Below are 15,702 nucleotides of genomic sequence, written 5' to 3'. Positions count from 1 at the left end.
ACTCTTGATTTTGGCTCAGGTCATGATGTCATGGTTCATGGGTTTGAACCCAGCACGGAGCCTGCTTGGCATTCTCTCTGTCTCTCTCTCTGCCCTCCCCTGCTCATGCTCTCTCTCAAAATAAATAAATTAAAAAAAAAAAAAAAAAAAAAAAAAAAAGGAAAGGGGACTCCTGGGTTGCTCAGTGGGTAGAGCATGCAACTCTTGATCTTGGGGCTGTGAGTTCTAGCCCCACACTCGTAGAGACTACTTAAAAAAATAAAATCTTTAAGAAAAGAAAGAAAGAAAATACTTAGGAATAATAGTTAACCAAGGAAGTAAATGAACTGTGACACAAATTAAAGATGACACAAATAAACACAAAGACAATGTCCACACTGCCCAAAGCTATTTACAGATTCAATGCAATCCTTGTGAAAATCCTAATGGCATATTTTGCATAAACAGAAACAACTATCTTAAAATTCATACAGAATCTCAAAGGACCCCAAATAGCCAAAACAATCTCAAGAATTCAGAAGAACAAAGCCGGAGGTCTCACACTTCCTTATTTCAAAACATATTAAAAGCTACAGTAATCAAAAAGTATGGTATAGGCATAAATATAGACGTGTAGAGCAAGAGAAAAGAGCTCCAGAAATAAACCCTCACATATATGGTCAAATTATCTTCAATAAAGGTGCTAAGACTACACAGTGGGGGAAGGCTAGTCTCTCCAACAAGTCGTGCTGGGGAAACTGGATATGCTCATACAACAGAATGAAGACAGGTCCTTCCTTACCTTCCACCATAATTCATTTAATTAATTATACTTAATTCAAAATGGATTAAAGACTTAAGCATAAGATCTGAAACTATAAAACTCTTAGAAGAAAATATAGGGAAAAAGCTTCATGACACTGGAATGAACAATGATTTCTTGAATATGACGTCAAAAGCACAGGCAACAACAACAAAAACAGACAAATGGGACTGCGTCAAAACTTAAAAACTTTTGCAGCAAAGGAAGCAATCAACCAGATTAAAAGGCAACCAGCAGCATGGCAGAAATATTTGCAAACCATATAATGGATAAGTTATTAATATTCAGAATATACAAAGAATTCCTACAATTTGGTAACAAAAATTATAGTAACCTAATTAAAAAATGGACAAAGGACTCACTTGAATGGACACTTCTCCAAAGAAGATACACAAATGGCCAACAAGCATCTGAAAGATACTTACATCACTGGTCACTGGTGAAATTCAAATCCAAACCACAATGAGATACCACCTAATACCCATTAGAATGGCCCTTATCAAAACAATAGAAAATAACAAGTGTTGCAAGATGTGGAGAAATTAGAATCCTTGTGCACTGCTGGTGGCTGTATAAAATGGTGCAGCCAGGGGCACCTGGGTGGCGCAGTCGGTTAAGCGTCCGACTTCAGCCAGGTCACGATCTCGCGGTCCGTGAGTTCGAGCCCCGCGTCAGGCTCTGAGCTGATGGCTCGGAGCCTGGAGCCTGTTTCCAATTCTGTGTCTCCCTCTCTCTCTGCCCCTCCCCCGTTCATGCTCTGTCTCTCTCTGTCCCAAAAATAAATAAAAAATAAATTAAAAAAAAAAAAAAAAGGTTGAAAAAAAATAAAATGGTGCAGCTGCAGCGCCTGGATGGCTCAGTCACTTGAGCATCTGACCTTGGCTTAGATCATGATCTCACGGTTGTGGGTTCGAGCCCTGCATTGGGCTCTGCACTGACAGCTCAGAGCCTGGAACCTGCTTCAGATTCTGTGTCTCCCTCTTTCTCTGCCCCTCCCCCACTTGAGTGTGCACTCTCTCTGAAAAATAAACAAATATTTAAAAAAGAAAAAGGGTATAATCTATTTAAAAATAAATAGGGGAACCTGGATGGCTTAGTCAGTTAAGTGTCCAACTTTTCCTCAGGTAACGATCTCACAGTTCATGAGTTCAAGCCCTGCGTTAGGCTCTGTGCTGACAGCTCAGAGCCTGGAACCTGCTTCGGATTCTGTGGATTCTTGTGTCTCCCTCTCTCCCCTCCCCCACTCATGTGCACACCCGTGCACGCGCTCTCTCTCTCTCAAAAATAAACAAACATAAAAAAAACTTTTAATAAAAATAAATAAATAAAATGGTGCAGTCACTATGGAAAAACAGTATGGAAGCTCTTAAAAAATTAAAAATAGAAGTATATAATCCAGCAATTCCATTTCTGGGTATATATTCAAAAGAATTGAAAACAGGATCTCAAAGACAGATTTGCACACCTATGTTCATCGCAGCATTATTCACAAACCGAGAAGTGAAAGCAATGTAAATGTCCATCAAGAGATACACAGATAAAGAAAATGTGGTATACACATGCAATGGAGTATTATTCAACCTTAAAAAACAAGGAAATGTTGTCATGCTACAAACATGGATGAACCTTGAGGACATTATGCTAAGTAAAAAAAGTCAATCACAAAAAGCCATATACTGCATGATTTCACTTACACCTGCAGTACCTAAAGTAATTAAATCCACAGAAACAGAAAGCAGAAGGGCAGCAAACTGCCAGGGGCTAGAGAGAGAGAGAAATGGGAAGATGAAAACAGTTCTAGAGATCTGTTGTATGACAATGTGCACATAATTAACAATACCATACTGAACACTTAAAAATCATTAAGAGGGTAAAATTATAAGTTTCTTACCACAAACTACAAAGTACAGAATAGGGAGATTTGGATTTATCCAATACTGGAGTTTCTCAACTAAGCAATGTAGCAAGCGAGGACAAGGGTGTTGAGAATATTTGCAGCTGAACATTTATGACTGGCCACAGAATTGAAACTGAGAAAGGAGAAGAATGAGAACATAAGGGGCAGTGTAGTGAGAAACACTAAAAAGGTAATAGGGTCAATGGGTTCTGTAGATCTCAGGGAAAAGGACTGTTTGTTCTAGAAGGCATGGGCTGGAAAGATCAGAAGTGATGGATGATCAGAGAGTAGGGTTCTTGAAACTGAAATTATGGAGGAGGTTACAGTTACTACAATTATGAGCACATTATTATCGTATAACAGATCTGAGGTATGATGAGGTGGCTGAGATAGAGTGGAAGACACTGGCAGAGGTCAAGAGACAAGAGGCCAGGAAGGTTGTGGAAGAATGAGCCACGTGGATGTTGAGATAGATCATCAAGAATTAAAATAAATTGCTATCGGAGACAGTGCGCCATATAAAATAAAACCTTCACAGAATAAAGGAGGCTGGGGAGAGGACAGAGTAAGCCCAGGTTCCATGGAAAACTGGGAGGAGCAATTGCAGTAGACAGTATTATCTGATGAGGAGACTGAAAAATCTTGTTTTCTGTTTGATGTTAAGTAAAGTGAGAGGGAGAGTGGTGTTAGAGTAGCGAAGAAGGGCAAACAGATTCATGTTTAGGTCCAAAGGAGAAAAGATTTTTCTTTTTCCAAAGAAAAATCACAACTTAAGTGGGCTGCAAAGAATCAGGGTTTTCCAGTGTGACTCAAGTTTTAGGACGTCCATGAACTTGATGTCTAGATGGGAAAAAATTACATCTTTAGTTTCATTAACCTCTAACTTAAATTATTTAAGTAGGAGAGTAGGCAAAACCCACAGTAGTATTAGCAGTACCTACAACTTTGTAACCAAAAAGAAATGGGATATTCTGATCAAATTACATTGTTGCAAATAATTTAAAGTATTATTTATGCCTCACCATTATTTAAAAATTAGGGTAGTTGTAAAAAAAATTAGGGTAGTTGTTAAAACCTGCCATTGGGTTATTCAATAAGTTAATAAAAGAACATCTGTATTAACTATATCTAAAAAAAAGTTTACTTTAATAGCTACATTTCAATATAATTGGTTTCCTTAGTAATCCAGTGTGTTTTATTTTATACATTTACAAACATTAGTCTGAAAAGGGGGACAGACTGCCCCCAAAACTTCAGAATGCCTGAGAGCAAGAAGGTGAATAGAATGGTCAGAAATGAGGCAAACAGAAAGGCTCCAGGGATTGGAGGGCAGTGGAAGAAAAGGGTCTGCTAAAGAGATTAAACACAGCTTTATGTCCCCATAAATTCAATGTGAAGTTAAACAGAATGAGGGAGATGTAGAAAATGTTCTGTGAAAAAGGCAAGCTGCGACACAGAATGCATGAAGCCATTGGTATAAAACACACACACACACACACACACACACACACACAAAACAGAAATAAACTTTTGTAAAGGAAAATTTGAGGAGGATATATAAAGTGGCAGCCGTGGTTTAGAATGAGAAGAAAACTCAGGAGAGAGCAGCAAGAGAGGAGGAATGGGGAGGGACACCTGGGTGGCTCAGTCAGTTAAGTGTCTGACTCTTGTCTGACTCTTGGTTTTGGGTCGGGTCATGAATTCAAGCCCTGCATCAGGCTCGGAGCCTTCTCTTCCTCTCTCTGCCCCTCCCCCGCTCACTCTGTCTCTCTTGAAGTGAATGAATAAACTTAAAAAAATTTTTTTAAAGAGAGGAGGAAAATGGAAAGCTCGCTTTTCTGTATGGTTTGAACAGTTTGCTGCAAGTATGTATTACATTAAAAAAACAAAAACAAAAAAACAAGGGGCATCTGGGTGGCTCAGTCAGTTAAGCATCCAACTTCAGCCCAGGTCATGACCTCTCAGTTCGTGAGTTCAAGCCCCACATTGGGCTCTGTGCTGACAGCTCAGAGCCTGGAGGCTGCTTCAGATTCTGTCTCTCCCTCTGTCTCTGCCCCTTGCCTGCTTGCATGCTCGCTTGCTCTCTCAAAAATAAACATTAAAAAAAAAATTTAAACTTACTTTGTAGAGAAATCTTCTTTTCCTTAGTATATTTTTCTTTTGTATTCTTGCAGGACACTAAGGGCTAGGCCTCTGGGTTCTCCAGGGAACTCAGTGATGCATTCTTTCACAGAAATGTTGTCTAAAAATGATTTTTTTTATATACCAGGGGGAGATGGGCATCATAGAGAATAGTTTTAGCTATGTGGGGCTGTCATGAAGCAATCTGCCTTGCGTTAGGCCCTCGAACATTTGACTTCTGTATTAAGACAAGTAGGAAATTGGAAGCTTCATCTCCTGGAGCTTTCTCTTCATGATCAAAACATGTCTGGGACAGAAAACTGCAAAGCAGTCCATGCTTAATAGACACTTATCAAATGTAGCAAACATGATAGTACTTCTCTCAAGTTGAACAGCTACTGCTGATGTATAGGGAACCCAGTTATTTTTTAGTTCACCATGTATATGCCATCTTACTGAACTCATTTATTAGGTTCCCAAGTTTGTCAATGGATTCTCCTGGTTTTTCTAAAGCATATGCAAGGAGTTGAAATTTTGACTTTCCCTTTCAAGTATTTATATGTTTTTTTTTTTCCTTTGTCCTCTCTTACTCCATTGGCTGGGGCCTCTAGTTAAATGCTTAACAGAAGCATTAAAAATGAGCTTAGTAAAGGGGCACCTGGGTGGCTCAGGTCATGATCTCGCGCTCCGTGAGCTCAAGCCCCACATCGGGCTCTGTGCTGACAGCTCAGAGTCTGGAGCCTGTTTCAGATTCTGTGTCTCCCTCTCTCTCTGACCCTCCCCTGTTCATGCTATGTCTCTGTCTCAAAAACAAATAAACGTTAAAAAAAAAATTTTTTTTTTAATGAGCTTAGTATTATTCTTTTTTTCATAAAAAAATTTTTACCAGTTGGGTTTACTACATTCTTTAAGTAGTTTTACCCCCTCTCAAGTTAAGGAAGTTGCCTTCTTTTCCTAAACCTAGTCTATCAGAAATGGTTACTGAATTTTATCTGGTATCTTTTGTCATCAATTGAAATGATCGTACTGTTTTCCTTCTTTGATTTACTAATATAGTGTAAACGACACTGAAAGATTTCCTAAGGTCAAATCATCCTTGATTCCCAGGGAGAGTTTTTCCCTATATAGTTTTAACACACTGTTAGATTCAGTTTCCTAGTATCTTATTTTGGATCTTACAACTATGTGATAAAGGAAAATAGCCTATTGTTTTCTCTTCCTGTGCTATGCTAGCTTCAAAGGGCATCTTCTCTATTACATTTCTCTTCTTTCCTCTGGAAATCTGTGTAACACAGGGATCATCGATTACTTTAAAGTCCTGTAAAAATATCTGGCCCTTTTAAAGGCTGTATCTTGAACAATTCTGTCTACTTCTTCATCAGCTACTGGACTATCAAGCTTTTCTATTCCTTCTGAAAATTTCAGTAATTTATACTTTCCTAGGAAATAATCGGTTTCATTAATTTCTAGGCTGACTGGCATGAAGTTCTGCACAGTGTCCCCTTCTGAGGCTCTCATCTCGGCACTTATAGAGGTGTCCACGGCTTGTGGTGTCTGCCTCCAGCTTGTTTTCTTCTTAACCAGACTTGCCAAGAGTCTGCCAGCTCTGATTTTACTGTCAAGAGAGGGTTTATTCTGGGGGCGCCTGGATGGCTCAGTTGGTGAAGAGTGTGACTCTTGATCTCAGGGTTATGAGCTCTAGTGCCACAGTGGGTGTACAGATTACTTAAAAATCAAATCTTAAAAAAAAAAAAGTTGTTTTACTTTTCATTAACTTATACTTTTACATTTATTAATTGCTTTGTTTTACATCATTTGGTTTATTTTGTTTTTAATCAGTTTAAACTGAATATCTTGTCCATTCAGCTTTAATCTTTCCTGTTTATTAATTCATATTTAATTGCTATGAATTTTCCAGAAAGTTTCACATTGGCAACATTGATATGTAGTGCTTCTCTCTATAATTAATGTCTAAATTGTGTCACTTCAGTTACGATCATCCCTTTAAGCTGTTTACAAGGTATGTCTCTTCCCTTGCTCCCAAAGAAGGTAGATGTTTTTGTTTTGGATTTATGTTTTTGTTTGTTCTGTGTGATTTTATATGGGGGGGGGGCATCCTATTGCTGTTAATTTCTATTGCACTATGGTCAGAAAATATAAATATAACCTACTTAAGTTTTGCTTTCTGAAAATCTGATTTTCTTTGCAGCACAAAACAGGCTCTTTTTGTGACTCCCCGTGTTGGGAAAGAAAGCATACATATTCTTAAGAAATCTCTGCAGGAACTACAGCCAGTCTTCATTAATGATCTAGAACTGAGAACTGTAAACCCACTGAATACCAATAGTTATTTCTTTCTCCCCAAAGTTCCACAATACCTTATTTCTGCAATGCATCTGATTCACTGTTCTCTCTATAGATCAACTTCTGATCACTCAGCTACTTGAATCCCACCCCTGAATCTGTGTCTAATGACCTGAGCACTCCAGTGTTAAGTCCCATCAGTCTCCAGTACCCAAAGCAAACTCCTAGGCCTAACAATCCAACTGGCCCCACTTGGATCTGGATTCCATCCTCACTCTACCCAACTACAGCTAGGAACAGCAAGGTCATTGTTGTAAAGACCTTATAAAGCTCACCCACAGCCAGGCCTCCTCTACTTCCAGGAGCATGGGGTCCACTCCTCCATCCCCTTGCTGTTAGGTAAGCCAAATGACTAGTTTTGACTGGAGAAGTTACATAATTGCTGGTTGCAAGACCCTCCAATGTTTTCTTCCCTTCCACAGCAACCAAGAAAGCCATGTGTTCCAAAGGTACAGCTGCAAGAGGGTAAAACCTGACAGGCTTTATCTCAACTGCCTACTTCCCTCGAGCTGAACATGGGACGATAAATAAACTTTTTGCTCTGTCCAGCCAATGAAATTTGAGGACTTTGTTCATTAATGAGGCATAATTTAACCTATCCTGATTAATATAGTCCTGTTAACCAATACCTTCCAGAGCTGCGGGGAAGTCAAGTTCTCTGATATATTCCCTATTTATAATAAAATTGACATCTCTAGTACAAATGAAATTTGGGAGAGAGGGTCTTTCTCTCCTGTAGTCTCTACAATTTTTTCTAAAAATAATATATATGGTTTTCATAATCATAAGAAAAATACTCTTTAAAGTGCTCATGAAAGTTTCAATGGACTTAGCACTTTGGAACTACACACTTTAGCCATCAGCTAGTCTAGTCCTGACCACTTTCATTCAGAACAGAGACATGAAGCATGTACTGAGGACTATCCAACTAGTCGGTACTGGATGAAGGATAATTACTCAGGCCTCTGGATTGCCAAATTTAAGTCAGTCAACATAACACACTTTAAGATTTATTCTCTCAGGGCACCTGAGTGGCTCAGTCAGGTAAGCATACAACTTCGGCTCAGGTCATGATCTCACAGTTCAGGAGTTCAAGCCCCACGTTGGGCTCTGTGCTGACAGCTTGGAGCCTGCTTCAGATTGTGTGTCTCCCTCCCCCTCTGCCCCTCTCCCATGCTCACTCCCCCTCCCCACTTCCCCTCCCCTCGTGCTCTCTTGCTCTCTCTCAAAAATAAATGAACATTAAAAATTCTTTAAATTTTTTTAAATGAAAAAATAAAAATAAAATAAAAAGATGTATTCTCTCATTTTTTAAAAACAGACTTCCTATGAATCTCCATGGGTCTATTTCCCCACTTTATCCTAATCAGTTTTGTACATTATCTCACCACATTCTCAACATAAATAAGTTTAGGTCTCCTATTACCACTCTTCTAGTCCTCTAAACTTGTCTTTCCTAGCACCAACATCACACTGTAATTGTATACCTGAGTACGTTTGTGGTTTTATTGATGCTGGTCTCCCCAACTAGAACATAAGCTCCATGAAAGCAGAACTCAGGGCTATTTTATTCACTATTATATAACCAAGTCTGGACAGTTTCTGGTCTATCACAGGTGCTCATTATATACTTACCAAATTGAAGTATACTTTCCAAGTCTTAAAAACTTAGAAATAATTACCAAGACTAAAACTGATCATCTCAGAGTTCTTATGTGTTTCTTCAGAAAGCCTGTTCTCCTTAGAAAAGTTAAGGGTTCTATGAAAGGGCCAAGAAAATGGGAGGTTTTCATAAGGGGTATATGTTATAGATACACATGAAAATAATGATCCTATGATAAAATGTTTTCCCTCAAGCAGAGAAAATTTCTACTGCAATAGAGCCCCCCCCAAAAAAAGTAGGGACACCTGGTGGCTCAGTTATTTCAACCATATCTTTCCCTCTTTCTTTCCAAAAAAAAAGAAAAAAAAAGGGAGGGGCGCCTGGGTAGCTCAGTCGGTTAAATGTCTGACTTCAGCTCAGGTTATGATCTCACGGCTTGTGAGTTCGGGCCCCCACATCGGACTCTGTGCCGATAGCTCAGAGCCTGGAGCCTGTTTCAGATTCTGCGTCCCTCTCTCGATCTGCCCCTCCCCTGTGCATGCTCTCTCTCTCTCTCTCTCTCAAGACTAAAAAAATTTTCTTTTTAAATTAAAAAAAAAAAAAAGGAATCTGATGTAAAATATAAAACTAAAATTTTCCCTCAATCCAATCAAAAATAAGAGGAATTGCCAATCATTTTCATTTCTTGAGATGGACACTTAAATCACTGATCTTTAGCCTTTCTACTTTTCTAATACATATTTTTTAAGCTGTAACATTTCCTCTAAGTATAGAATCAAGTGTATCCCAAATTTTGCTATGAGTGTATTTTCATTAGGATTGAATCCTATTGATTTCTAATTCCTCTATAACTTTTTATTTAACTCACGGGTTTAGAATTAGAAGTGCACTGCTTAATTTCAAAGATTTTCTCACTATCTTTTGTAATTGATTTCTAACTTAATTCCACTATGGTCAGAGGACACTGTGAATGATTTCAATCTTTTGATATCTGTTGAGGCTTGCTTTAAGACCAACAAATGGATCATATTCTATCTTCACTGGGTGTTGTGTTCTCTATTACATTTTTTTAGTGTTCTCTGGCTTTCTATCTCCTTACTAATTTTCTGTCTGCTAGTTAAATCAGTAGTCAGTGATTGATTATGGGCCCTGATCTAAAACTTTAGGTAACTTATACACTGCTCACTATGGGTCGGGTATGGCTCTAAAATATAAAACATATGTATAGGTCATATATATATACACACACATATATATATACACATATATATATATACACATATATACATATACACACATACACACACACACACACACACACACATATATATATAAACTTAAAACCACTCCATGAGGTAAGGAGCATTATTACCAATTTACAGATGAGGAAACCGACACAGAGATGTTTGTCAAACCAATCTGCCCAAAGTGCTGGTTGCACAGCTAGGAAGAAGCAGATCTGGGATTTAAACCCAAGAAGAGTTGGGATTTAAACCCAAATGGAGTCCATGCTGTTAACCACTAATTATATAATATTAAATTATATACACACATACACACACACACAATATAAACACACATATATAATATAGGCTTTAATATATATATGCATATAGAGTGGTTAAGAGCATGGATATATATCTTTGTATATATATTTTATATATGTTATAGATACACACAAAGATAATGATCCTATGATAAAATGTTTTCCCTCAAGTAGAGAAAGATTCTACTGCAACAGAGCCCCCAAAAATAGTTAAGAACAATTTTTTATCAGAAGTACTTAACAATGTGAATTTGAAAGTACTTAATAACTATTGCATCCTCAGTATCAGGGCAAACTATGTAAAAAATAAGAACAGGAAAAGAAACTAAAAAGAATTATATGAAATAAGATCCACAGTTATTATGAGATGTTGACGAGTCTTATGCTCTTTGTTCTCCTATCCCATGACTTCTAAATACTATGTATCACCCTTAGAGTGAAGAACACAAGAGCCTACTACAGTCCCTAACTGAACTGACAATGTTGTGTTAATTCTCAAGTGAAAAGAGACAACGTTAGCAAGACCATGAAAATCACAGGAGATAATGGATATAAAAGTGCTCTGTAAACTATGTAATATATAAATGTTAATAATTACAAAGCATCCTAGGACTAAATAAAAGCTTTTTCATGTCTTTCCCCTTTTAAATTTCAGCTGCTAATTTAAAGTATCTAACTTTGAAAACACAAATATTTTGTTTAAACAAATTCAGAAGAGTTGGTTTTTGAAAGGCAGAACATTAAAGTGCCACATATCCTTGAACACTGACAAAAAGGAAAACAATGACAAATTTACAAAAGCATTACACTCTCTCAGTACCACTGAAAATACCCTGATCTGTAATTTAATAAAATGTTGATTCGGTGCTGAAGATACAAATAGGAACTCTAAATTTAACCCCAAAAAGTGATGTTATTTCCAGAAAAGAATTTTTATAACTCATAAAAAAAAGGAATAATTCATTTAAAGATGAATTAAATATACATTATATAACAAAAAATGTACACATCACAATTAGTGATAAGAATACATGCTCAATCCATTGAGGATAGGTTTTCCTTTCAAAGTTTCCTTTGCTATTTCTGCACGGAACCTATGAATAAAGAATGCACAGCTGCCTAGCAGATGTATAATTTCAGTGTTCAGATTCCATTCTTTCTAGTTTCATTCTGCTAGAGGTTTTGGATGTTCTATTTCCATATGGTTTCTGACCTCCCTCAGTTTGGGTTCTACCTCCCCACATCTTATTCTATTTTAGTCCATTATTACAGAAAACACATCAAATTTGAAACATCTTAACTTTGTTTTAAAGCTTAAAAGTTGCAAAGCTGAAAAAGAAAGGGAGAATATACAGACAAAAAGATAATCAGGTAACTAAAACAAGACAGCCAAATTTCCAAACCTGCGCCAAAACCAAGAGTCAGACGCTCAACCAACTGAGCCACCCAGGCACCCCAAAACTTCTATCTCAATAGCCCCACTCCATGCCACCTTGTTTCTTCTATTTCAGGTTCGGACACTTGGCTTTCACACAAGCAGAGAATTCCAGTTTTACTCACCTGATTTCCTCAAACTCTTTAAGTTATGGGAGAATCGTTAAGCAATAAAGTTTTTGTTTTAACTGATACTGCATATACCAAAAGGTTTACTAGTGTTCTTGCATAATATGAATATGAGGGATTTTTACTTTTTTTCCTCAGAGCTTCTCTAGGTTTTAAATTTGTCCAGTGAGCATTACTTTCGTAATCAAGATGCAAAAAGACTTTTGAACAAAAACTTGCAAGGAAAGAGATTATTTTTAAATGTCTACATGTCTAACAAATTGTGTTTTAATAATTTCTGTGGAACACAAGCAAATTAATAATATTCCAGAGGACAATATCGGCATCATTAATGGGTAAAAATCAGGTTTCATTCCTCAGCCTATCTGACTCCCAAAACGGCCCCACAGATGGACTTACTCATTTTCTATTTTCAACTGATGTGGCAGTTATTTTTTATCTTTTTTCCTTCCTGTTCTCTCACAGGGCAGATTTTCAACGTATTCTAAGAAACAATACAAATAACATGATTATGTTAAGCAAAACTCTGTCCAGTTTCAGCTACTTTACGAGTAACAGTCAAGGTAAAGCAGTGAAAAAAGGCCTAGCTGTGTGATCGCTAACAATTAAACGTGTCTGTATCTCAGAAATGAGATAAATGATACATCACTAATTTTTAAAAACTGTTTATGGGAAGCATTCTGGATAAATGCTATAAAAGCAACTGCTCCATTGGACTTTGAATACTGTTTTCTCCACGATGCAAAACATCAGGGAAGCAAAAAAATTAATTAACTAATTAATTAATTAATTTAAAAATACCTATGAAAAGTTTCTGACAAATTTTAGTATTAAAAAGAGAAGTAGGGGGGCGCCTGGGTGGCTCAGTTGGCTAAGCGTCGGACTTCAGCTCATGATCTCACAGTCTGTGAGTTCAAGCCCCGCACCAGGCTCTGTGCTGACAGCTCGGAGCCTGGAGCCCCCTTCAGATTCTGTGTCTCCCTCTCTCTCTGCCCCTCCCCTGTTCATGCTCTGTCTCTCTCTGTCTCAAAAATAAAAACATTAAAAAAAAAATAAAATTAAAAAAAAGAGAAGTAGGTGTTAATTGTCAAAAGTCAAGTTTAACCCATCAAATACGTAGATTTAGACCATGAGAGGAGCGAACGTTTTACCAGGTACCTCAGTTAACACACCAGCAAACAGGCAAATCCATCTACTGTATGTGAACAGGCACGAGAAGCAGCAGGTGAAAATCAAGTAAAACGTGTGCATGTGTAGAGTACACATCCTTATCTTAAAATTGTCCTACTCCCTTTGAAAATGAACATAATTCTGTGGTTAAGAACACGGTCTCTGCAGTCAGACTACCTGGGTTTGAGTCCTTAGCTTTGCCACTTACTAGCTGCACAACCCTTGACAAGTTATTCCACCTCTGTGGCCTCATTCTCCTCTCATAACCGTACCTTTCATAGAACAGCACTTAAAATAGGGCTAGGCAAATGTAAGGAAAATAGGTATTACCTAGTCCCTCATTATTTTATTGTTCTACAGCATTTAAACTAAAACCCACTCACCTTTTCAACATGAACAGCTGAAAGTTAATTTAAAACTTCATGAATTCAAAATCTCCTATACTGAGTAAAATATATTACACTAATGCTTTTTACTGAGTACTTTTTACTTTAACGTTTCTGAGGCTTGATAAACTCTTACAACTCCATAAAAACTAAGGAATACCATATTTTACTTAATGTTGCAATTAAGGTTAACATATACAGTTTATAAATTTGAAATGCACTAGTTAGAATTAAATAAAATATGTTTAATGTTAAAATTATATTGCGCAGAACTGGAATGCACTTGGAAACAGAACCATTAAGATGATCAAAGGATCATGTACAACTCTAAAAGCTTTGTACAGAAAAAAGAATGGGGGCTGGTGTCAGAGGGGCTTTAGTAGGAACTTAAGCTGATACTTCTATGACTTTAATAAGGGATCTGAAATTGGTACAAACATGAGAAAAGGTTTTATTCTTCTCCAGCTTCCACCTCCAACTATGGTTGGTCCAATTTCCCTTTCACACACCACCTCCCCTTAATGACATCTGGAACAATTCCTACAGCTTTCCAGTAGTTTTCAGTTATAAAAATGTCCAGTCCAGTTGACTGCTGTTTAAAACTTTAATCTTCAAAAAAAATTTTTTTAACATTTATTTATTATTGAGAGACAGAGAGAGACAGAGCATAAGCACGGGAGGGGCAGAGAGAGGAAGAAACACAGAATACAAAGCAGGCTCCAGGCTCTGAGCTGTCAGCACAGAACCCGACGCAGGGCTCGAACTCACGGACCGTGAGATCATGACCTGAGCCGAAGTCAGACACTTAACCAACTGAGCCACCCACGCGCCCCTAAAACTTTAATCTTCAATCTTGCAATCATCTCTTTCCCTTCCAAACCCAGGCTGGGTCCATGGTCCATGAAAAGTTCAACTGGGGAAGGGGTGTGGTCTGACCTGTTTTGGGAGGAGAGGGGGATGAGGGAGAACAGAATAAACGTCTCAACATCTGAGCACTCCTGCAGTCCTCTGGGGTGGCTGCCACCACCTGGCTAATACGGACCATGATACAGGCAGCCAAATGATGGCTTCTCCTCGGGGGACAGGCTGGAGCGCTCTGGTGACCGAGAGGTGAGGGGCTCAAACCCAACTGCACATTTCCCTTCCCAAAGACCTGCTTCAGCTCAACCTCTCCTACTTTTGCTCCCCTCTCCAGGAGAGCCAGCCCTGTCAAGATGCCTAAAGCCTAGTTACCTTCTGCTTTCCCCACGTGAACAGAAATTTGAAACAAGTACAGGGTGTTCTACTGCTACCCTCAGTCCACAAGGAGATTTCTCTGCACTTTTTTTTACCCTTTGCTCAAGGAGGCACAGATCAACCAATCAGCTGCATCATGACTACCGGCTAGGAAATGAGATGTGCTGCTCTACTTTTTGCTAGCACTCCTAACCTCACGAGTGGCTCTCTTAGACCTCCCCGCACTAAGCTTCTAGGAAAGGCCACCCCAAGGGAAGAGGAACGGAGCAAAAAGTGTACAATGCTCCCCACCTAGGCAAACTAGCCACCGAGGTGACTGCTGTGCACAATTTCCTTCCCCTCCATTCTCTGACAGGTTTCTGTCACACCCTAATAAGCTCTAGAAAGGATTCAGGCCACTAAATGCTTGGGGGCTTTCTTTAGACTGTAGAATCACTGACTTATCCTTAACCCTAAGGACCTAGTCCCCGTTCCAAGCTAACTAGGAAAGTCTGATTCTACTTACTTCTTACTCTTACCTCTCTGACCTTGTTGGGGCAATTAACCCTCATTAGCCTCAGATTCTTAACATATACAACCGGAAAAGCCACAAAACTTCCCAGTATCAACTTACCAGTAAGTACTGCCAGTACACAAAAGTACTTTGCAAATTCAAGTGTTAATAATGCTAACAAAATAACACTTTCAGAAGGTATCAGGATTAGATTTCATCTTCAAGGACCCTATATATACAGCCATTCAAATTGCTTTTGAAGACAGAACTGACCTCATCTTCCCCCACACAAATAATTCATCTTCGCTTACACTTACTAAGCATTACTATGTGGCAAAAATAGTGTTTAGTGCTTCACTGCACTCACTCACTCAGTCTTCGCAGTAACTCTGTGAGAAAACGATTATTACCCTCATTTGACATACAAGGAAATAAAGCTTAGATTAACCACTTTGGTGCAAGGTCACGAACCTAGTAAACAGAGTAGTAAGTTATGGAACACAATACATGTGAAGCTAGAT

The 15,702-nt window shown here is 38.3% G+C and overlaps 1 protein-coding gene across 2 annotated transcripts in view; it reads right to left on the bottom strand.

Annotated features, from left to right (window-relative positions):
* Window positions 1-15,702, bottom strand: part of BMPR1A (bone morphogenetic protein receptor type 1A) — a 136,559-nt gene that overhangs the window by 108,695 nt on the left and 12,162 nt on the right. The gene's annotated exons all lie outside the window — the stretch shown is intronic.

This window comes from Panthera pardus, unplaced genomic scaffold, assembly GCF_024362965.1.
Source record: "Panthera pardus isolate Hobbes unplaced genomic scaffold, ASM2436296v1 HiC_scaffold_22, whole genome shotgun sequence".
Lineage (NCBI taxonomy): Eukaryota > Metazoa > Chordata > Mammalia > Carnivora > Felidae > Panthera > Panthera pardus.
The sequence above is the reverse complement of the archived record's forward strand: the minus strand, read 5'-3'. Positions and strand labels throughout refer to the sequence as shown.